Raw genomic sequence first — 22,595 nt, 5'->3', positions numbered from 1 at the left:
ACATGGTATGGTAGGAAGCACAGGGCCAGGTCTGCTGTGTCTCTAACAAGCAGTTCTCAAGAGAAATAAGCCAATTCCTCCTAAGGGCAGTACCCTCCCACGAGGCCCCACCTCTCAAGGGTGCCACTACACAAACACCACCATACTGGAGACAGAGCTTCCAACACATGAACCTATAACTGGCACACTCAAAATAGCAGTGTCAAAGATTCTATTTGCCATATCCATTAATGGAGAAAAGAGTGAGAATTTTTTTTTTTAGTGGGGTGTGTATAGTTAGAGGACATATTGTAGGAGTCCTAGGATTTGAACTTGGGTCTTCAGGCTCACCATGGAAGTGCCCTCACCTTATTCATTCCATACCAGCTCAATATTGTGAGTTTTAGAAAAATCTTTGAAATCAGAAACTTTGTAATAAGGCGTGAGGCAGTGTATAATGATAAGCCAATTCTCCTTTTTAAAAATCCTATAGCTCACATTCACTTTTAGTTCACTGCTATTTCTTTGGGTGCTGTGCTTATAAATTTTACTTATTTATTTTAGACAGAGGCTCCCCATAGCTTAGTCTGGTTTTGAACTCACTATGAGGCCCAGGCTGTTCTCAATCTCCTGGCAGCCCTTTGTCTGAGTCTCCTAAATGCTGAGATTATGGGCATGATGTGCCATGCCCAGATAAACTGTATCCTTAACAAACAAAATCCCATCCTTATTATTAGGCTTAAAAGGGGGAAATTGTAGAACACTGTGTGGGTGAACTTTGGATGTATTATGTTAAATGAAGGAAGCCAGGCACAAAGGGATAAATCACACATGCCGTCACTTCTGTGAGGTACTTAAGGGAAGAATTTCTTTTGCCTTGATACTGCAGAACCTAGTTTCTACTGACAGGAACTTTGGACCGGTTAGGGTGTGCAGAATTGTGCTGCTGGCACAGGTACCAGAAAGGAAAAAACAAACAAACAAACAAACAAACAAACTCCAAATCTTAAGTGCCATAGAAGACACTCATTCTATAAAGCTAAGGATGAAGGCTGAGAGATGGCATGGCCATATATAAGCTATGCTTTCAATGCAGAGGACAAGGATGAAGGCTGAGAGATGGCGAGGCCATACGTAAGCTATGCTGTCCTTGCAGAGGACCTGAGGTTGGAGTTTGGTTCCCACCACCCACAGCTGGTGGCCCACGGCTTCTTGCAGCTTCAGCTGCAGGGGATCTGATACCTGCAGCTCTGGGGACATGGGATCCCAGACCTGGCAGGGGTCTGTGGGGGGAGACTGTTTTCATAATGTCCAAGCATTCTTCCCCCCACCTCTTTTCTCATTCTAAGTAGTGACTGTCCCAGAAGCCACTACAGGCCAGCTTCTGTTACAACAGATTAAGGCAGTGGCTAACCATCATGTATTAAGTCAGACACTGAGGAAACAGGAAAACCTCTTCACCATGCTAACCACCTTTCGAAAGAAGGCTTGAAAGGTGGGAAAACAGTTGTTGTTTTTAAAAAAGATAATCTTTGTGTTAGTAAAAAGTGTATTACTTATTGTAATACACTTAAAATGTTACTAATTAACATTTTAAGGTGTTTTTTTTTTTTTCAATTTTAAATCCTAATCTAATAAATACAGATACACAACTCAGACAAATGAACTATTTTGGGGCCCTCACTTTTCTGGTCTAAAGACCAACTGTCAGAGAGTCAGTATTATATTATACTCTATTACACTCCAGTGTATGTGACTGTCTCCCAGCAAGCTGTGAATCTTTGGGACATAATCCTTTTACCCCTTCCTTTCCTGTTTCTATCTATCCTCCTTTTCTTTCTATTCTTTTTTCTTAAAATGCGCCCTGTAACAGCTGGCAGTCTCCTACACAGCACACATTACAATAAACAAAGAAAAAGGAGCAGCTGCTGTCCACTCGGGCTCAGTGTGCACTCTGCACTGTGCGTGGTCTCCATCTGACCGAACCCTCGCTTGCCTCCACGATCATGCCTACTATATCTATATGCATAAGAGAAATTTAGAGTTGTTTGACAATTTACACGAGACCCATAGCAAATAGCAAAAGCATCAGGACCCACCTCTCATCTGTCTGACTTCAGAGACCAGATTGTCAACCATGTTGACAAGTGGGGAGATTTAGAAGAAGTCAAAGCTGTTGGGCAAAACCACTCCCTCACAAAGCACAGCCCAGGAAAGCCACTGATCACACGCTCTGCCGCTGCCTAACGCCTGGAGCGCTAGATGCCTCTGGGATTGTCACATCGTCGCTTGGAGCAACTTTTACTTGGTTGAATGAGAGGATGTGCTCTTCTGTTACTGAGCACAAGGTCCTCCTGCAGAGCTCGCGGCCTCTGCAGCCCAGGAGGTGAGAAGAGGCGCCTCACAATACCTCTACAGCAACGAGGAGGTAACACACGTTAAAAGAACAGCAACACGGAAAAGCAAATAACCTCTCAGATTCTGGGTATACTTCTTCCAATTTCCCTACATGAAAAATTAAGTCTAATAGCAATGCTATACTTGAAAACCCCTCCTGTGTCTCGTGACTCCAACAACACTTTTCATACAGCTGCATGCATGCCCTGTCATTTCTAAATGTAGCATGGACTGTACAGTTGGCTGCTCATTCTTCTCCTCTGACATGGCTACGCTATACGAGGCCTCTTTGAAGACTGGATTAGTGAACTCTGAACCTTTGCTCCTGGACAGACAAAGGGTAAGGCTTCTATGAGCCTCTGGTCACATGTTCAGGTTTCCTATTCATGGCTCCAAATCTTGTTTTACCTATATTTCTGCTTACACACCATAAAATTAAAATGAAACATGTACATTTATGTTGTTAATCAATTAACATTAAATCCATGGTCCAATGACTCATAGTGCTTACTTAACATTTTATAGTTTCCTGAAAATAGATATTTTATGAGGCACTATAGTTTTGGTCTGCGCAGTGGGAAAATTAGTAAAGCCATTGTGTCTGACACGGACACCAGAGTGTTTCGATTTCTCTTAGGCCCGCCTAAGCTCCAAGGAAATGTTTTGTATCGGATTGGTGATTGTTTTCTGAGACTTGTGGAACCGTATTTCAGAAGGGGCTTTATGGCCTTCATATGACTTCAGTTACAGGACATTCCTGGCAAACCTGGAATTCTTGCACTATTGAGCACTACACAATACTGCACACATGTTGCACCATGATGACAGAAGTGTGTGGGCCATGTGTTTTTTTAAGATAGCACACACATTAGATCAGAGGCTCTGGTATGAGAAACTTGATTTATTCTGAAAATAACATTTGCGTAACGATCAATAAATGCCCTTCTGCAAAGCTGCTCAGGGTTCATTCCATCTGAGACTGTTCCCCCGCTGACGTAAAAGCCTCCTTATAACCTCAAGTGTCTCTCTTTCTTTGGTCATCCCTTGTAACTCTGTTTACCAACAGGTCTGGGGTACTACCCTAAAGCCCTGATGTTGAGATGTTGGCTATCTGAGAGGTTTAGGTCATTAGCATTGTACACTGGGAGGAGGTGAGGAGCTTGCTCCCCCACACACCCCAGCCTTGGTGGTCTGCCACAACATGGGCCTGAGAGCTGACAAACTCAGGCTGGAATGTGATTACCCAAGTATGGTATTGTAAGGTGAGACCTTTAGGGACGATTGACACATCTCGTGTGAGACTGGGTCATTCTCACAGAAGGGTATGAGTTCTGATTCATGAGTAATTGTACCAGGAAGACATGTGCCCACAGCAGGGAGCCTAAATAAGAATGCAGAGCTTCCCTCTGTCCCGCATTGGCTCAGAGTGTGTCACACACTCAGACGTTTGCTACGCCGTGCTTATCTGTGAACACAATCATAAGAGTACCAGGCAAATTGATTTGGCCTAAGAATAAACTGTACTTGACAAGTAAGTTTATAAACAGAGTATTTGTGAAGGGGGAGTCACTGTATTTTCCAATTATTGGGCAATTAAGCTATTTTGTTTTTCTTTCTTTTTTAGAATGTAGTTGTGATCAATGTTTATAAAAATCCTTCAGGGAGCGCATTCCCTTGGGAGCTAGTAGGAGACTTAAGCTTTAATGACGCCTACTTAACTCTTCTAGTTCTCGGAGCAGCCCATAATATTTCTTCCAGATCCATATGTATTTTTCGGATTTCTGTAACTGTAACAAATGTTTGAGATAATGAACTTATAAAGAGACAAGGTTCACTCTGGCTCAAAGGTTCAGTCCATGATCAATTAGCCGTTGCTTTGGGGCCTGTGGTGAGTGAGACCACCACAGCTGGAGTGTGTGGTAGAACAAGCAACTCAGCTCACCTCCTGAGAAAGGGCCAGACTGCCTCTATAATCCCAAGGAAATGCTTTCAAATGTCCTAAACCTGTCACCTAGCCCCACATTTTACAAGTGCCACCTCTTGCAATAGCACCAAGCCTTTTTAACACATGGGTCTTTGAGAGGAGTGGCATCCCAAATCCAGACTTCAGTGTTTTGCTACTGATTGGCAGCATCAGCATCAGCATCACTTGGGGGCCACTTAGGCAGCTGCCAAACCAAGTATCCAGAATCTGGTTTTAAACAAAATTCCCATCAATTCCTATGCACATTAAAAATCTGGGCTTTGCTGTAAACCAAGGATTCTGACTTCAGCACGCACCAGTCTCCACTAGCCAACTTGTTAAACACAGATTCCGGGACCTGCTGCCAGCATTTCTGATGGCACAAGTGGAGTAGGTCTGGAATTTGCATTTCTGACCAGTTCCCCAGTGAAGCTGAGGATATTGGACTCTAGGAGACATTGGTGAAGCACTGCTCTGGCTGGTTCATGGTAAGACTCCGGCAGAACCAATGCTGTGAAGGGGCTAACGCACACTTGTGGGCGAAAGAGCAGGGCAAGTGGCTTATAACTGTCAAAGAAATCGTCTCACTGTGGAGCTAGGCCAAGCTGACTGGATTGAGTAGGTCTGTCTCCAGCAGGTGCAGGTAAATATGGAGGGGTCAACTGAGAAACAGAAGAGAACAAAGTGTGTTTATTTCTTCTTACCTGGGCATATGCCAGGAGAGAAACTACCACATAGTAACTGAAAAGCTTACTACTATTTGTTTCATCAATGATATTTTACAATTATATACAGGAAGATAATCTGAGGGATTTTCTAGGAAAAGTACTTTCTTTTCTTTAGCCTTTTCGATGTTTTCCTGGTCTCTGACAAATCCCTGGCTAATGCTACTGGAGGAAAAAACCAGATACTTCTTAGAAGCTCGCACAGAATCCAGCTCAGAACACGGTTTACTCAAATGCATGATCCCTCGGCATAGTAGAATTTCTGGGGATAGGCTATTTTAGGGTAACTCACCATTATAAATTCATATTACTCATGAGCCTGAGAAGGCTTTGATGTAAGGTAGCCTCCCGCATAGACGCTGCTTTGGTGTGTCTCAGGTCTCTCCTGTGACCTGCTTAGTTCTGCAGTGACACTGAGGTTCTCCTGTCATCTCCCTCACTTCCTTTCCTGTTTTTATTTTGTGTGGATGACAATAGGTACCCTCCTCAGTCAGCTCATCCCACCTTAGATATTAAATCAGGTAGTTCCTTGGCTGGCCAGGAACTCACAAGAGATCTGCTTACCTCTACTTCCCAAGTGCTGGAATTAAGGGTGTTGTCAGTGCACTTGGCTGAGGCAGGATCTTAATATTCAATCCAGAGCTCATAGCTTCAGGTAGTCTAGCTAGTCAGCTTGCCAGGGATCTCCTGTCTCCACGTCCCAAACACTGGGATTAAAGGTGTTTTGTGGGTGCTGTGGATTTGAACTTTGGTCCTTATGTCTGTGTGCCAACGAACCTTATCACTAGCCTAACTAGACTACAGCTTATCTCCCCACTGAGTACCTTATCTGGATATGCATTGCATTTCCATAAAAAGAAGAGCCCCTAGGCTTTTCTGTCCTGCTTCTTTATGGCCTGTCATGCCAGCTGCAGCTGTTGGTACAATGGGCTCCAAACAGACCAGAGGGGAGCTGGTTACTCTGCCATTGTTAGCATACGGAGCCTAAGCTGACCACTCCATGCTTGGCTCACTTGCCTTTAAAGCTTGCACAGTTCCCAGCTCCCGGATCATCAGCAGTTCTAAGTATATCAACAGAATAAGAGCCCGATGGTGACTTCCGGAGAGGCCCAGCAAGCAGCTGGCACTGGCCCCTTCTTTTCAGCACTGTTGACGTTCTTGATAGCACCAGCTGGTCCAGAGCATTTAGAACCTCAGTGGATGCTCTTTGCTTTGCTTTCAAAATCATCCCATGGACTTTGAAATAGTTAGCAGGAATGAAACATACTGAAACCTTTTATCAATGGTGTAAGATTCAGTGGAAAGAAATCTTACATAAGCTGGGGATGTGGTTCAGTGACAAGAATTTGTCTAGCATACACAAGGCCTTTGATTTAATACTAAGCAACACACACACACACACACACACAACCTTAGCCAATATAGATACCACTCCCGCCCCGGACCCCAAGAACTCATCTTCTTGCCTGTCCCTCTCCAGTGCTGGGATTATATGCCATCACACTAGTTTACAGGGCTGGAACCTGGGCTTCATGCAAGCTGGGCAAGCACTCTACTGACTGAACAATATCCCCAGCACCCATCCTTGTTTCTGAGCTGGGGCAGTACATTTCCTTATGTCTCCCAGGATGGCTTCTCACTCAAGTGATACCCACCTCCACCTTCCTGAGTAACTCTGTGCTCAAAGAATAGCAGGAAATGGTGATTGAAAAAAAAAAATCCTGAATGACCAAAATCGTGGCAAAAGCCAGAAAAGCCACACGATTGTATTTTTTTCTCCAAGAAACCTAATCTGATTCTGAGGTCTCTGAGAGTACTTAAAGGCATAGCTTCAAAAATCAGCTCAAGCAATATAAAGCAAATGTTCAGTTATTTTTTTTTTCATAGATAAGAACAGATGGAAGGGATTCTACTCAAAATGGCAAGAGAAAGGAAGGAGGGGGTAGGGAGAACACAGCAAAATGGTGAAATCTGTCTTCCTATTGGCTCTGGGGTCTCACCAGCTGCACTGTCATGTGGGCATTTCCCAGAAGCTGCTCTGTCCAACAAAATGAAAGGGAGCCCATAGCTGAGGTCTGGAAGTCATGATGGGACGAGCCATAGGTGTGGTGCAGACGTCTCTCTTCAGTATGCATGTGCACGTAAGCTTGTTGTGATCTGGCGAATGGCTGCCGTGTGATTAGTGAATTGCTTACTCTTGCTCCAGATCAGAGATTATTTTCTCTGGAAAATGCAACCCCGGCTTGTGTTCTGCTCCCTGGCACTTTATCTCACTAGACTCAATTACCCGCGGCTATCCACGCCTGCAGATAGTCTGATGTATCCCATTAATGGCAGGCCTGCCAGCAGCTCACAATGCAGGCACCGTGCCTGGGGGTAATAAGAAGCCTCAGTGGACTTATTTTGCAAATTGATCCCTCTTTAGCAATAGCAACTGTGACAGTCCCCTTTAGGACTCTAAAATAGAATCTTTCTTAGTCTGGATCCAGAGCGACTTCCCCTAGTTTCAGGTGAGAACTGCTCTCCTAGCTGCCACCTCCTCCTTGATTCAGCCAACCCTTTCCTTGGCCTCTGTTCTCCATGTCTCCTTCATCCTCAGCCATTCCCTCAGTCCTTCACCACAACCAACTCAGTCTTTTGCTTCTTTATCCTTTCTGAAGCCATAGTTTCACCAAATTGCCTTAGAATTGCCAGTTCCATCGCTGCCCAGGCCAGGAAGTCGCTGGAGACAACCAGTGTGTGTCTGCAGAGAGCCCTACATTGTTTTCCCTTAGCATTTTTAAACAATTAAAATTGGCTCTTGGGCACTCTCTGGGGGTTGCCCTGCAACACACAATTGGGTTTTGAAAGAAGACAGCTTTTTATCACGCTGTCACACAGAAAAGTATTGGTATTAAAAGGAGTCGACACACAAAATCCTTCCAGCTGTTAAGACTAGATAGCACAGCCTGGCATGGAACAGGCACATGCAGTCCCAGCACCTGGGTGATGGAGGAGCAGCAGTTTAAGGTCATCACAGCTCCCCTGAGATTCGGAAACCACCGTGAGCTAAATGAGCATTAGGTAGGTTGATCCACTGGTTTAGAAGGAAGTCCTGGGCAGGTCTGAGGTTAACTGACTCTCTTTGCCTTGCTCCACCTGAGACGCTCAACACTGCCTACCAGCTGCAGCCTCCTCCTGTGGAAGTGCTATTCAAGTCATGTGAAAGGTCTAGAGTGAAGTGGAATTTTAAGCAGAATGCCTTAAAATGGTCATTTGCCTGTTTGATGATGGCCATCACAGCCAGGTTCCTACACTGTCAGAATTAGAGCACCATCTGACTCTGTAAACGCTCTGCCCATTTATCTCATGGATTAAGATGAACACGGAGGAAAAAAGCCACCAGGACAGCAAATGCATCGCTGAGAATGGTCAGACCCCATGCAGGCCTTTTACATGCTCAGTTCTTCCTACATCGTGACTTTGTGTCTTACCACAGATAAGGCAAAAAGGCAAGCTTATTTTTAAAAGTCCACCTTATAAAGAACACATGAGTTGTGAGAGGGGATGGAAAGCTAATAGTTTTTCTAGTTTTAACTCTGTCATGGGATTTTTCTTTTCTCTCTCTTTCTTTTTTGGGTAGATAAGGACATAAAAATGTAATTGGTAGCGAAAGTGTAATATCCAAAGCAACGTTCTACAGCTTCAGAATGGCTACTCTAGCTGCACAGAAATTCACAGAACATCCAGACTCTGGGTCAGGACAAGCACTTGCTTAACTTCACTTAGCTGCATCATGTCTTTATATGCAAGTTCTTTACGATAAACTGATTTTTCTTATTTTTAAAAAGTACTTTAATATAAATAGCTATTGAGATAAAAGGCAGGTGAATGTTTCAAGGTAGTATTCATGTGAAACTCAGACAAATGTGTAGAAACCAAAAGAAGCTTAAGTGTGGGTCCAACTGCCTCAACCTCTGCCCCTCTGCCTAATCCATCTGGGATCACCCACCCTCATTAACCATGGCCTGCTGCACTGATCCCCAGGGGTGATGCTATGAGAACTAACTCTCTCTCTCTCTCTCTCTCTCTCTCTCTCTCTCTCTCTCTCTCTCTCTCTCTCTCTCTCCCTCCCTGCTGAGGAAGCACCAGCACCTCCCCCAATGAAACAGCAGACTTTGTGTTTATGGGATGCTGGACACTGGGTACAAAATGATGAACGGAGGGTTCCATCCAGCTCAGGGCAGCCAGCCTCCTCTCCTTCCACCTCCCCTTTCTCTTTCCCTTCTGACTTAGCCAATGTTTATTGGTTCTTTAACGTTTCTGAGGAGTTAATATCTGAAAAAAAGAAACCAATTCACCTAGAAAAGACACTTCTTTTCCTTTCCCTCAGCCCACCTCTCTCTAATCTGTGCCGTGCTTATTTTCCTCCTTGGAAACATGTATCAAAGTGAGTTACTTGTTTGCCGCTTGTTTCCTTCTATTGAGATAAAGTGAGCCCCAAAAGGGCAAGTCTTTTTGTCTCCTCTATGTTCTGCCTCATATTAGTGCCCAAGATACATACTAGACGGTCAGTCACTAAATATGTGTTGATTAAATAAATAAATAAATAAATAAATAAATAAATAAAGCAAGACAGCACTGCTATGCCTGCCAATCCAACTTGGCCCATTCTTTTCTATCGTGGTTTCTCTACACCCACTTTATCATCCTCTCCAGCCCAGCATGTGAGCCCTGGCTCCTCTTCAGACTTGCCTTACAGCTAGCCCAGCAGCCTGGTCATCATCTACAGCATGATGACCCTCTTTAACTCCACCCTCTTACCTCCCACTGCACCTGCTGTGCCAACTCCTCAACCGTATATTTCCACAATTGCTTATTTTACTCTTTGTCCAGCCTAAAGCAATAGTAGAAAAGGCCTGTAACTCATGCTAGATTAGATCAATAAAAATTCACAGTACTACCCAATTCAAAATCCGCAGCACACAAAAGAAAGATTAGGCATGAAAACTGAATTTGAAAATTGAGCCTTACATATATTCTCTGGTATCTTTGGTTGAGTCAGCAGCCTTTTGTCTCAGCTGCAAAGTGAGAATAATATGTACTTTGTATTATGAGGATTATATTTAAATGAAATAATATACACAAAAGCTCTGAAGAGGTTTATAAGCACGTACAAAGTGCTAAATAAAGGCTCACACGCCCCTGTGACAATGTCTCCCCTTTATGGTGGGTAAGAGCCCCTGCTTTCTGGTGTGAGTAACCTTAAGTGCGTTCTTTCCTCCTTTGCATGTCAGAATTCTGTTGTCATTCATCTTCTGTCCTTACCCAAGACTTCTCTCCTTTCCCAAGATTGACCCCCAAATGACCACACAGATAGTTTCCAACCCTGTCCACATGTGACAGTATAGGAGCCTTCAAAGCACAGGTGACTAGACTGTGACTGGCCAGTTCTATCTGAGTGTCCACGATGGAAGCATTATATCAGGTCTTCCCATTGTGGTGTTTATGAGACAGGCTCTCATGCAGCTATGGCTGACCTCAAACTCACTCTGTGGTTAAGGGTGGCCTTGAACACCTCACTTCTCTGCCTCTACCTCCCCAGTAGGATTCCAAGGGTAGGCCATCACATGCAGCAGTGTTTTGTTTCTGAAAGTTCCCTGACAGAATGCCAAAAGAGAAAGAGTATCCATTTTAAAACAACAGTCCCGGAACAACTGGATATCCATATTCTAAAGTGACATTGAATCCCTTTCTCATGGCATATTGAAAACTTAATTAAACTTTGAGCTAAAAATATAAACAGTTTAGATGCAAACATAGGGATGGACCTTAATGACCTTGTCAGGAAACACTGCCCTTGATATAACGTCAAAAGCACAAATAAGGAAAGAGAAACTGAACTTCATAAAAACTTGGTCTTTCATACTTGACACCAAGAAAAAGACCATCCATGGCTTATGAGAAAATAGTTGCAAGTCACTGAGCTCTGCACAGCCTGTATCCAGAGAACAGAAAGAACTCTCATAAATCAATAATAAAAACATAAGTAGTTAATTTTTAATATATGCAAAGGGTCTGAACAAACATTTCTCTAAAGAAGATATACACATGATCAGTAGACACATCAAAGATGCTCGACACCCTCATCCCCTATGGAGATGTCAACAAAGGCACAAGGAGATGCAATTTCAGATGACTAGGGCATGGTCAGGACATGACAGGTAATGGCTGCCGCTTCCCAGGACTTGGAGAGGTTTGAACTCTTGTGTGTTGCTGATGGGAATGTGCTGCCAACTTAGAAAGCAGTTCAGCATCTCCTCAAATGTTCACTGTACAGTTACCATATGACCCACCATTTCTATCCCAAGAAAAGTGGAAAGATAAGCAAAAACCTGTACGTGGATATAAAGAGCAGGGGGATTCCTAGTACCTAAAAGTAGAATTAGCCCATGTGCACGGATGAGTGGAGAAGTGTGGTGATTTAACTATGTACGCTTACATATTATTTGGCAACATAAAGAGATGAAGTACTGGTACATGCTATGCAAATCAAGGATGAACTTTGGAAAAAGTGAGGAAAGCTGATTACAAAGGATCACACATCATGTGACTTCATCTATAAGAAATGCCCAGAATAAGCAAAAAGACGTAAGAAGGGAGGTTGATTGGTGTTTGCCGAGTGCTGAGGGCATTGAGAAGTGAGCATGGCCTGCTAATGAGTGTGTGGTTGCTTTTTTTTTGTGTGTGTGTGATAGTGAAAATATTCTAAAGTTGACTGTGGTCATGGTGAGCATACCAGAAAATTACCCAATAGTGAAAAAGAAAAGAGGAAGGATGGAAAAGAGAAGGGGAGGGAGAAAGGAAAATTGTGTAGTGAATTCTAATGTTAGAGTCAATGTCTAATTTACCTTCTAGATTTCTTGGGAGTGAAAATTGCATTTTCTAAAACCTTGGCTCATCCCTTTTTTTCCCTGAATAATAACTGACATAGCAGGAGCATGGAGTGTGATGTCCTTGGAATAACTTTTTTCCTCTTCAGTCAGCAGTGTTCCTAGGCAATGATCTTTAATTTGAACAAAGAATATAAGTATCAGGCTGCACACTGGGGGGAGTTGATCATCTTGGCTCGCTTGGGTCACATGTGCTCCTCATGTGGCTAGTGAGCAGTGGCACACAGGGGAAGACAGCACAAACCAAGCTGCAGGTTCTGCCACCCACTGCTGGCTGCTGTGAACACATCCATGGATGTGGCCTCTTGCCCTTGGGGACTACTCCGACACCAGCAACCCAGGACTTGGCTTTGGTCTGATTAACTTTGTTTCCTAAATAAATTAATTCCTACTCCTGGAGTAGTTTCAATTTTTAGACAGAAAGGCATCTGTTGATAATCGCTGATACACAGTATTTTATTGTTTGATATCAAACAATTAAGAGTTATTGTTTTATCCCACAAGTACAATATACATGAAAATAAATATAATCTGGAATACGGGCACCAGCGGGGACAGTGGGTTCTAGATCCACTCTGCCACAGGGGGACAGTTTTACTTCACTCAATTTATGTGCAAGCTAAATTTCTTTCCTGGAAATAAAGCTCTGATTTAATAAACTATGCATAAAGGTGGGATCTAATGAACATTTATCAAAATGCCTTTGAATACATAAACTTAAATTTTTAAAAGGTTAAAAAGTTGGTCTTCTGGTAGACTTCAGCAATTTAATGTATCTTTGGAAATGCTTTCAACACAGAATTGGAAGGACACAGAATAGAAAAATGCACTATATTGAGATATTGTATCTAAAATAATATTGAATATGTTTAACAAAACATAAAACTACCATTGTCCAGCTGGAGAGATGCCTCAGTGAGTAAGAACACTGACTGCTCTTCCAAAGGTCCTGAGTTCAAATCCCAGCAACCACATGGTGGATCACAACCATCTGTAATGAGATCTGACGCCTTCTTCTGGAGTGTCTGAAGACAGCTACAGTGTATTAATATATATTAATAAATAAATCTTTGGACAGGAGCAAGTGGGGTCCTAAATTTAATTCCCAACAACCTCATGAAGGCTCATAACCATCTGTGTAGCTACAGTATACTCATATATACATAAAATAAAAAAAATAAATCTTAAAAAAAAAACTACCATTGTCTGGGCAGTAGGTAGAGGGTTCCCTTCTGCAGCTCTAGGGCATGAAAATACACAGAAAAAAAAGAAAACAAAACCAAAATGACAGCACCCAAGGTTAATTTGAGAAAGAAAATATAGTATTTCAGCTTTAGGTGTAATAATTTTTTACAAAATAGATGTTCATTGGGAAGATTAAGAATAACCCTTCCTCCAAAATAATCCACCAAGGAATGACCTGAAAATGGGGACCACAACTTAGAACCTCTGCTTAGGAGAAAAACTCAAAACAAAGCATTGATTACACAAAGTGACTAAGACATGGTTGAGTGACAAGAAATAATGGTGCATGTTTCCCTCTCCCTCTCCCTCTCCCCCTCCCCCTCCCCTCCCCCCTCCAAAAAAAGAAAAATCAAAGGCACGTCTCAGAGCAGCACATCAGTTGCTCAAAGTTGGGAAGTGCAGTTAGGTCACCTGTGTCCAGGAACCACCCTGGACAGAATAGGACAGTGCTGTATCTGTTCTCTTGAATGTCACATCTTTCTTCAAAATAAACCTAAGCATTGGAAAACAACCCCAGGTACTTCCGGTTAAAACTATGAACAAATTATCACACCAATTTCACATGTGGAAGACATCAGAACTTCTCTCTATTTCCAAAACACAGTGACATAAACTCTTCAACTGCAAGTTCACCTTAGAGAACTACTCAGTTACATTTCTTTACAGTACAGCTTTGGAGCATGGGAAGATGTAACTTCATTAGCAATCTTTAAAAATATATCCTTACAATTTAAGGATAATTCCTGTTTAGTCTTCACTACAGATATTCTAGTATAAAAATAATATGTAAAAAATGGCAGCAAATATATACAAATATATCCCAAGTGCTCTCACCATAAAGGTTTTTGAAAAATGGTCATACAAGATGTATTTATCTTCCCATATTGCAAACACGAGATATTGACGGCTCCACGACTAAGAAACAAAGGCAAGGTGAAGGGTGAGACATGGCAGAGAGGACAGCAGCACAGGAGACAAGTGCCGGGCAAGAGCCTGCTCCTCGCCTCGGTCTCGCCAGCCCCACTTTCTGCAGCTCCTTCCTGGTATTCTCCCAGGCTCCCCCACAACACATCCACATCCCCTGAAAGGGAACTGAATCTCCCTTTAAGACAAACCAAGCAAGCATCCAAAGGTAACGTGCAGAACCGTAATCAAAAAATGTCCACGTCTAGCAGGCAGACAAGCGAAGAAATAACCAGCTGTCAGTAGCTGAGCTGTGCCGGGATTGTGGGGTGGGGGTTATTCAGGTTTCCTACGGGCTTTTGCTGTCTCTTTCACCTTGGGTCTCCCTCAGTAATATCCGTTTTCTAATAAGCTTAAAGCACAAATAAATTCCCCATCTGTCCTTGTGAGATACATGCTGACGAAACAGGAAAAGAGTGTAATACTCACAACAATGAAGAATTCCTACACATGCTGTTCCATTTTCTTGCTTTAAAAAGATGGAAGGTTAATCTAAAGAGCCTTGTAGAATTGGAAAAATAAGGGGGAGGGGATTCTACCCACACAATCCTCTGGCCCACCGCAAAGGAGCTCAAAGCTTGCTGACGTCACACATTCATGAATGGATGTAAATTGGGCTGGTTTAGGATTCCGCACAGACTTAGTGGCTGTGTGTGCTGTGAAGGAAAAGGTTGGGGGGAGGGAGAGGGAGGGCCCAGAGTATACCCAGCCAATAGGCTTCAGGCAGGTATGGCCAGCCCTCTTTTAGAAAGAATCTGGTCACAGAATAAACAGAGCCCGCCAATCAGACATCTATCACAGACCAGCAGAGCCACAATGCAGAGAGAGAGAGAGAGAGAGAGAGAGAGAGAGAGAGAGAGAGAGAACTCAAGCGCACTGTGACAACCATAAACACATTGTTCTTGCTATTGAATGAAGGAGTCAAAGTGGAAGTTTAGAAGGATCAATGCTCCCAAAGGTAAAATATTTTTTATTCACTAAAGCTATTAGAGCGATTTCCTTTAACCCTGTCTTGATGTTTAGTAACATGCCTAATGCAATGAAAAAGAAATCAAAGTCAGAGAATTCGTTCTTAAGATTGGTGTCAGATCAGCAAGCACACACCCCACAACACAATTTGAAACAACAAAATAACAGAGCATGGGTGTATACGGTTTTCTGGTTTTTCGAGACAGGGTTTCTCTGTATAGCCCTGGCTGTCCTGGAACTCACTTTGTAGACCAGGCTGGCCTCGAACTCAGAAATCCACCTGCCTCTGCCTCCCGAGTGCTGGGATTAAAGGCGTGCGCCACCACGCCCGGCTGTATACGGTTTTCTAAGATGGAATTACATAAGCTGTATTGCTTCTATCCCAACATGTTCCTAACCTTTATGATGTAGCAAAAGTGGGAGGAGAAGGGTAATTTACAGTTAGATTTAAATAAGGGACAGCATTCCCTCATTGATTTTATTCAATGTCTGATATTCAATTAAGACAAGGCTCTAAACGGACTCCTAGTGAATCTTGAAGCAAAAGATATACCTCAGTATAAAATCTTAGCAGTGAAAACAGCTGTGTGCAATCACCAAATGGGCTCATAACAATTCTTTACTCTTTAAGTTTTTAAATGTTATACCAAAGTAGAAGCTAGTGCAACTATCTTCTCCCTAACATGTTGCTTTACAATTACCACTACTTCCCAAGCATTGACCATCATTTGTGTATTTGTAAGATGGCCTCAAATCCTTGAACTGAAGAAAGAACAGAAGTGTTTACTGTAAGGTCGCTGTTGTGAAATGTCTTGTGGCTGGGAGCCTTCACGAGGGACCTTCTCATGGAGATGCCATGTAAGGCAGAGAAAAGGGACAGCGTTGTTCTGAGACTTTCCACTACTGTTTTATGTGAGGGACAGACTACTGATGGCATTGAGAATCAACACTATAAAGAAGGTTGCAGACTATTACTGTGGGAAAAATGAACCAAACAAGCTTGCTTATCTATGTAAGTTAGGATTGTTCATGGCTAATATTGTCTAGAAATGGTGCTAGCAGACCCTGTGTGCACCCCAAAGGCTATGCCAAATACCCATGACACCAAGCTTACTTCAGAATCATTGAATGGGAAGAAGATGAAGAATATCCATACTCATTCTCTGGACTCTCTGTCAATAAGGTTGGTGAACCAGCACACCAGGCTATATGTATTAAAAGTACACATGGGGCTGGAGAGATGGCTCGGTGGTTAAGAGCACTGACTGCCCTTCCAGAGGTCCTGAGTTCAATTCCCAGCAACCACATGGTGGCTCACAAACATCTGTAATGGGATCTGATGCCTCTTCTGGTGTATCTGAAGACTGTAATAGTGTACTCATATACATAAAATAAATAAACCTTAAAGGAAAAACAAAAGATGAGTGAGCTCCTTTGAGAACCAAATGAACCCTTTCAGGTTCAGTAACGACCAGAAGAGAATTCTGGTCCTTTTTTTCCTATGAACATTTTAAAAATCCATACAAATCTAAATGTAGAAATCAAGGTATGCTTTTTGCTATAAAAATATGAGCTGTTTTAGTGTTTGTTCTTTGTGAGAAGTGTGTTTGTGTGTTAAGAAAAAGGGCTTGTTATAAAGCTAAAAACTAAGGCAGGTCCTAAGAATAAGACTCAGTGGCTACATTTGATAAAAAATTTTAGAAAAAAAAAAAGAAGCAGCAGAGTATAGTTACTTCAAAAATTGATACATGTAGACTCAGATTCCTCCCAGGGTATGTATGTTGTTCATAAGTTCTTCAAATCATTATGAATAAAATTTTAGTACTAAATACATATTTATGAATGTTAAAGATATAAAAATCTCATGTAGGTAAATTCTCCAATCATCTTCATGATAAGAGAAACCCCTTCATCATCTGCAGAGCTGTGCATTTGCTGTGTTTGTCAGGTCTCTGCTTGTATCTTTAGAGCTAGTATCCTAATTTTTAAAATGTCCCCAGTAGTGTTATCAAGTATTAGAAGAGTAACATTAGTTAACTGGATTGGAACTCTGTAATAGTTTTTCAAAGGATAATAAAACAGCAACGCAGCTGTAAAAGAGAAATGTTTTGAATGCTATATCCTAGCTAGACAAACCTTAATGGCATAATGGAGATTCAATGCATCCTCCCTGCCAAAAGCATGCTTATTAGTAAAATATGTAGGAATCCCAACTGATAATGCAAACTCATTGGAGCAAGTGGTTTCTCAATTGATCAAATATTTAGCAACCTCAAAATACGTAATCCATAATACAAATTATGGTGACGTGCCATAACCAAGCTTTTAGAGGTCTAAAAATACCGCATAGAACTTAGTGAAAATGCTTTACACACAAAAGAGCAGAATGAACCGGTTTCCATCTGCACAGCACCGCCAAGCTCACCTGTCTTCTAGACACAGGGTGAGGACTGGGGACAGCTACAAAGAACGGGACAGTTACTGCCTGAAGACCAGTGTGAAGAATAGAACTAAACTCAATTCTGCTTAGCCACTCGGGTCTGGTCATGTGTGTCTCTAGCTCCAGCTTTTGGGAAGTGGAAGCAAGAGGATCGTAAGTCCAAGGCGAGGGGAAGCTAGGCACAAGGTGACAGTCTCACTCAGGCTCAAAGAGGATGAGAACAAGTGGGAGCAGACACCCACCTTTTCCATTTAGGTTTGCCCTCTTCCTGTCCCCATTTTGAAGGAACTATCTCTCCTTCTATTTTCAACCTATGTGATTCAGATGAACACCACTTAGGGTTCAAAAGCAAGCAGAGGCACAAGTCTGGCTACCTCATGTCTTTGGTCATGGCTAGTGACAAAGGACAGACACGTGGCATAAGCCAGCCAACACAAATGATCATACTCAGCCTCAGAATCCTTGTAACACTACCGGGGACATTTTTAAAAATTAGGATACTAGCCCTAAGGACAACATGAGCAGAGACCTGAATTCTTTTACTAAGGACAAACAACTGCAAAGATGGATTCCCCCACAACAGGACAGAGCATCTAACAGACATGACTGAAGCCTCTCTCCCCATGTCACAAGGCAACCTTCTAACTTCATCTTTTTAACAAGCTTAAACCATGTGCTTTACCCAACTCTAAAACTCCAGCTCCTCCCCTCAAATGCACCCAAAATATTAACCTTAAAAGAGTCATATACTCTGTATATTTATTTTGAAGAAAAAAAGATGCACCCAAAATATTAATGTTAAAAGAGTCATATACTTTGTTTTAAAGAAATAATGTTATTATTGTTTGGAAAATGATAATCTTATTAGATTCACTTTCTCATACACACACACACACACACACACACACACACATCTTTCTCTCTCTCTCTCTCCCCACTGGTCCCATAGATTTAAGACAGAGCTGCTTGTGATGGAGCAAGCAGTATGTGGAGGCCCAACACGACACAATGAGTATCTGCTGGGTATTTTTGAGAGAACATCTTCAGTCACAAAACTGCTAAAACAGCCATATTTTCTCTGTGCATGTTTGTATGCCTGTGCGTATGTCTTCCTCAGTGACTTGCCACCTTATTATTTGAGGCAGGGTCTCTCCCTGAATCTAGAGCGCAGAATCTGCTAGACTGGATGGCCAGAAAGTCCCAGACAACTGCTTGTGTCTGCTGCATACCTACTCCGTCTCCCCCAACTCTACAGTGCTAGGGTTTCTGAGACCACCATACCTGGAGATGCAACACACACACACACACACACACACACACACACACAACCTTAGTACAAATAGAAATGCCCAACAAGAAATAACTGCTATGTTCAGTAACCATGAGAAACGTGCTAGTCACATATACTGCAATTTGGATGTTTTACAACATACCTGAAAGAGTAAAAGAAGCAAAATAAAACAGCAAATTCTTTATATGACTGTTCTGTTGTTACTGTTCCGAGTCAGAATCTCATAGCCCAGACTGTCCTCCATGTGGTAGAGGCTGAACTGAGTTAGTTACTGCTTCTACTTCCCAGGAGATGGGTTACAGGCATGCACTCCTAGCTTCCTTTATCATTCACGTGCTATAAAGTCCTAGGAAGAGAGAAGCCATTCAGTGGCTGTCAGCTAGGGAGAAGCATGGCAGCTAGGGAGAACGAAATGGCAGTGCTCCACAGAACTCCTGTGTAATGTTTATGCTCATCACCTTCATGTTGGTGATGATTTCACAGGTGGATGTTAAAAACACATCTAATTGCATTTTTAAGTGTGTGTAGTTTCTTGTATGTCTAGCTTACCTTAATAAGAACAGTAAAAAAAAAAGGGGGGGGGTAAAATTTACATACGTAGTCACCAAAGGTGTTACATATTTTTAAATTACTGTATAACACTTTTAAATATTTTGATTTCTGTTTTTAATTCAAGCTATGTGTCTGTGTGTTGGTATGAACACATGAGTGTAAGAGACCGGGGAGGCCAGAGACATTGATCCCCGAGTTACTCGAAGCTAGCTCTAAGCTTCTGACATTGATGCTAGGAACTAGATTCAGGTCCTTTACAAGGGCACTGAGCCTTCTCTCTTGCTGACACTTTTAAATATTTTTAAAGAAGCACTAAAAACAACAATGCTCAATGTTTGACACCAAACATCTGTCTTATGTATGTGCGCTAGGGTGTCACACAAATTATATTTCTTCCTCTGGGGTCACAGTGTAAAAAGCTTTACACGGGGCTGGTGAGATGGCTCAGTGGGTAAGAGCACCCGACTGCTCTTTCGAAGGTCTGAAGTTCAAATCCCAGCAACTACATGGTGGCTTACAACCACCCATAATGAGATCTGATGCCCTCTTCTGGTGCGTCTGAAGCCAGCTACAGTGTACTTACATATAATAAATAAATAAATAAATAAATAAATAAATAAATAGCTTTACACGTTACTATTTGACAATATATACGTTTAACATGTGTCTATTTCTTGTCGTTTACTCGTTCATTCATTTACTCATTCTGCAGTCACGGGAACAGACTATTCTAAGCAGGCACTCTGCTCCCCAGCCGCATCCACAGCGCTTGTTATTCTTTGTGTTCCATTTATATGTCACACCTTGTGTGTCACAGTATCTTCTTACATTGTGATCTTTTAGGGTTCCAGGTTTCTAGATTCTAGCAAAAAAAAAAAAAAAAAAAAAATGGGAACATGGGCTGGAGAGACAGCTCAGCAGTTAAGAGCACTGACTGTTCTTCCAGAGGTTCTGAGTTCAATTCCCAGCAACCACACAGTGGCTCACAACCATCTGTAATGGGATCCGATGCCCTCTTCTGGTGTGTCTGAAGACAGCTACAGTGTACTCGTATAAATAAATAAATAAAAATAAATAAATAAATAAATAAATGGAAGTGTTGCTGTTATTAAAAAAATTAATTGGGTCCCGAATCTGGGTTCATCTGACATCAGCCGTCTCCACCATGCCGCCCAAGTTCAACCCCAACGAGATCAAAGTCGTGTACTTGAGGTGCACTGGAGGCGAGGTCGCAGCCACATCCACCTTGGCCCCTAAGATCGGTCCTCTGGGTCTGTCTCCAAAGAAAGTTGGCGATGACATTGCCAAGGCGACTGGTGACTGGAAAGGTCTCAGGGTTACAGTGAAACTGAGCATCCAGAACAGACAGGCCCAGACTGAGGTGGTGCCCTCTGCCTCTGCCCTGGTCATCAAAGCCCTCAAGGCGCCACCGAGAGACAGGACGAAGCGGAAGAACATTAAACACAGTGGGAACATTACATTTGATGAGATTGTCAACATTGCCCGGCAGATGAGACACTGGTCTTTGGCTAGAGAACATTCTGGAACTATCAAGGAGATCCTGGGTACCGCACAGTCTGTGGGCTGCAATATGGATGGCTGCCACCCTCATGACATCATCGATGATATCAACAGTGGTGCAGTGGAGTGCCCAGCTAGTTAAGAAGCAACAAGAAAATATTTCAATAACAGATTATCTGATAAAAAATAATAATTGGGAACAACTATGGTTCAAGACAATATTTGTAAATAATATTCCAATGTACTTTACAGTTCACAGAGTTTGTAGATAGGTTGACATTAGTTCTATATTATATGTAAGAAAGGAAGGCCCTGATGAGATCGGTTCATTAGCTGTGTCTGCATTCTGTAGCACAGTGAAAACTGGACTTTTAATCTGTTCATAGCCTTTCCCACTGCCCTGCAGAGGAGTAAAACTTACAGAGGAACTTCTTTATTCTTGTGATGCTGGTACTTAAGCCTTGTTCATGCTGGGTAACCTTGTGCCACTGGGCGAGCTACACACCAGCCCTTAATGGTGAATTTTACAAAGTGGAAATCCAGCAGTGAAAAGGCCAGTTTCTAGCGTCGAGGAATTTTGATAAGGCAAGAAACTTCACTGCTAAGTTAATGTGGCCAGAAATATGTTGAGGTTGGAACATATTAGAAATTTGGGACAAGAAAAGTCTTCCCAGCATGAGATTTACAGGGCAAAGCACATTGGTCCTTAGCATCCCAGTAACGTCTCCTCTGTTACAGCTGAAAAAGCTCCCATAGCTCTGTCTCTTCAGCCACCTGGGGACTGAGAAGTCCCAGCTGAGACCAGGTTATCTTAGAGTGGTGCTCTTCGCTGTCCTTGGTTAGAGCAGATCCTTTGAAAACGATGCCTTGTGTGCCTTAGGGGGAAGCATCAGTCTACTGAGGAAATATGTGAGAACCAAAAATGCTCGGATTGAGCCTCAGCAAGAGCTCTGAGAATTCGAGGTAAGGGGAAGGGAGGCTGAGAGCCGCTCTTCCTAGTCAAGACTACTCTTGGGATTTGCTTGTCTTTTGTAGTGGGAACAATGGCTGGTCCCTACATAAGCACGCCCTATCCTTAAGCAGCTGTGTGCTCTACCACTCCCAGTCTCACTGCCACCCTCTTAGCAAGGGCCTGGAATAACTCTTTCTTATCTAATAGAATGATCATTCTGAGCAGGGTGGTTACAGTCAGTTATGATAGGAGGGTAGAGTAGAGCTGGTCTGTACAGGGGAAGGATTGGAGAAAATAGGCAGATGACAACAGGGACAGCTGTGCTGAGGTGCCCACACCAGGTACAACACTGCTGAAGCACATATTAGGACTTTCCATGTGTAAGGGCACAGTGCATTAGGTGTGGGGCTGCACACGTGCACACTTGGGAAGTGACACAGGAGGCTCAGAAGTTGATTGTCATTCTTGACTACGGAGTGAGTTTGAGGCTAGCTCAGGCTCCATGACACTCTGGCTCAAAAATATTTAAAAGCATCCTTCTGGTGAGATCATAGTGTACAAATACTTCAAAAAAAGAAAAGAAAGAAATAGAAGTCTTACAGATTATAAGACACAAACACTGAATCAAGGAAGTATGGACTCAGTTATAAAAATGTGTTTATACAA

The 22,595-nt window shown here is 42.6% G+C and overlaps 1 protein-coding gene and 1 pseudogene across 5 annotated transcripts in view; one reads left to right on the top strand and one right to left on the bottom strand.

Annotated features, from left to right (window-relative positions):
- Map3k13 (mitogen-activated protein kinase kinase kinase 13) overlaps positions 1-22,595 on the bottom strand; it is a 147,315-nt gene that overhangs the window by 71,178 nt on the left and 53,542 nt on the right. The window contains exon 1 of one of the 5 annotated variants that reach the window (XM_029470556.1): positions 14,634-15,362. The exons of the other annotated variants lie outside the window; for them this stretch is intronic. The gene's annotated coding sequence lies outside the window, so the exon portion shown is untranslated. Of the gene's footprint in view, positions 1-14,633; positions 15,363-22,595 lie in introns of those variants that run through there. 5 annotated transcript variants of the gene reach the window in all.
- LOC110311271 lies at positions 20,589-21,119 on the top strand (annotated as a pseudogene).

Source organism: Mus caroli, chromosome 16, assembly GCF_900094665.2.
Source record: "Mus caroli chromosome 16, CAROLI_EIJ_v1.1, whole genome shotgun sequence".
Taxonomy (NCBI): domain Eukaryota; kingdom Metazoa; phylum Chordata; class Mammalia; order Rodentia; family Muridae; genus Mus; species Mus caroli.
This window is presented reverse-complemented; position numbering and strand designations above follow the sequence as displayed.